This window comes from Beta vulgaris, chromosome 8, assembly GCF_026745355.1.
Source record: "Beta vulgaris subsp. vulgaris cultivar EL10 chromosome 8, EL10.2, whole genome shotgun sequence".
Taxonomy (NCBI): domain Eukaryota; kingdom Viridiplantae; phylum Streptophyta; class Magnoliopsida; order Caryophyllales; family Amaranthaceae; genus Beta; species Beta vulgaris.
The window spans coordinates 34,376,552-34,378,581 of NC_079209.1; the positions used below are offsets into that span (position 1 = coordinate 34,376,552).

A 2,030-nucleotide genomic window follows, 5' to 3' on the forward strand; every position below is an offset into this window, starting at 1 on the left:
TTACTAGCAGAAGAACTAGCCAAATGAGCTAGTTGAGTCTCCAACATCTTGTTATGTGTATCCAAATTTTCCAGCTGAGCTTTTGTGTCGGCTTGAAAAGCAGTCTGAAACATCATGTTTTTCAACTCTGTCATGGTTGAGTCAGAAGTAGGAGCAGGTTATTGTGGAGCTTGATTTCTCTAGAAGCTAGGAGGAGCTTGTTGTTGAGGTTGATATTATTGAACCTGATTTTGAGGCACGTATGGTTTTTGAGGTTGAGGATTCAACACACACATTATTGCTCCTATATGAGAGGTCTGAATAAGGGTAAAACTGACCCCCGGGTTGTGACTAAAAAGCATTAACTGCCTCACAATTTCCCCCTACATTAGAAGATAGGAGCGTAGGGCACTCTTGAGAGTTGTGTCGGGTATCCCAGAAGCACCAGAAATTAGAGCAATGTAATTAGAAACACTAGCCATCGCGTTAACACTCATGTGGGAGGAGTCATTACCTAGCTTCAAAGAATCAAACTTATGGGTTAGAGCAGCTACTTACCCGGACAGTAAAGAAATGGCCGCAACATTTACCTCCCTTTTCATAAAGCAACGAATAGTAGACGCTTGATTAGAAGCTAGTTTCTCCACAAGTTCATACCCTTTATCAATGGCCTTATCCATGAAGAGCCCACCGGAGGCTCCATCAATTACCCGCCTTGTATCTACATCAACTCTAGTGTAGATAAATACCACTGGTCCAAACCATGATGAGGACAACGACGCTGCAAATCCTTGAACCTTTCCTAAGCTTCATACAATGACTCGCCAGGATCTTGGGTGAAGTTACTATGGTGTGATGCATATCTACAGTCTTTTGGTAAGGGTACCACTTGATGAGAAAGATCTTTGATAGTTCTGCCCATGCGGTGATGGTGGAAGGCAGCTTATTATCCCTATCACACCCCGATATTTCTCCCTTTTCAAAAATACCTTTTTCAATATAAAACATAGAGAATTACCAAAGCATTATCACCCGTGTTATAATGTGTCGGCTTATTCATAATTTTGCAGGGGAAATCATGTAACTAAACTTCATACTTTAAATAAATAAACAAATAAATAAGTACTTAAAATCAACACACTATAAATGTTAACTTCAAACCAAGTTAATATAATATGTTCCAACTAAAACCATTGATAAAACAATTTGTTACACAAGCTCTGCAATCCCAGATCCCCATGATGCAACATCTGCAAACCTGCAGATGTCAATGCTCTAAAGAATATGCTCACCAAAATGGGTCATCACAGGATCAATAAGGCAAAGCCATGATCACATACACAAACAAAGCACGTAATCAACAAAGTTGAGTACTACATAGTAATACATAAATATTCCTAACATGATACTAATGAATAATAAGCAGGGATAAATAATAATATAACAATCTAACATTCTGTAGATAACTTTTACTGAACTAATCTTTAACCATCTTTTTATTACTTTAATAGAATAATTATTGGACCGAGTTGTCTAACTATAACTTGCCTTCACCTAGGAAGACGAAATACAGGCGCGACTCCGTATTCCAAAATGACGTGCGATATCGAGGAACCTTTGAAAATTAGGAACGGTGATCAATCCGTCTCCTAGAAAAAGTCATGGGCTACCACCACGTACTCCAACTCCTGATTGTCTAACTTCAGATGTGCACTAGTCTAAAGTTTATTACTATCCAAGTTACACTTTACGAGATTTACAATTTATTACTTGTTATGACACACAAGTAACACAGACATATATAATCAAACATTCACAACTGAACTTCTTTTTATCTTAGGATTTAATAAGTGGTAACACAACATACAATCCAAGATTAATTCATTTTTATTCCAATCTTTCTTATTTAATTTGTTGAACCTAGCCTACAACCAACTTACCTTTCAAAGGCATAATTATCAACTTACCAAATAAGGCCCACATTCCTCATAAAGTAGTGAAAAATTAATACAAAGGAACACATGGTTTAACTCAATAAATATATTAATTCC

General features: G+C 37.0%; 1 pseudogene; it reads left to right on the forward strand.

Moving 5' to 3' along the window:
• The first annotated feature begins 737 nt into the window (after positions 1 to 737).
• Positions 738 to 833, forward strand: LOC125493003 (small nucleolar RNA R71; annotated as a pseudogene).
• Positions 834 to 2,030: the final 1,197 nt, after the last annotated feature.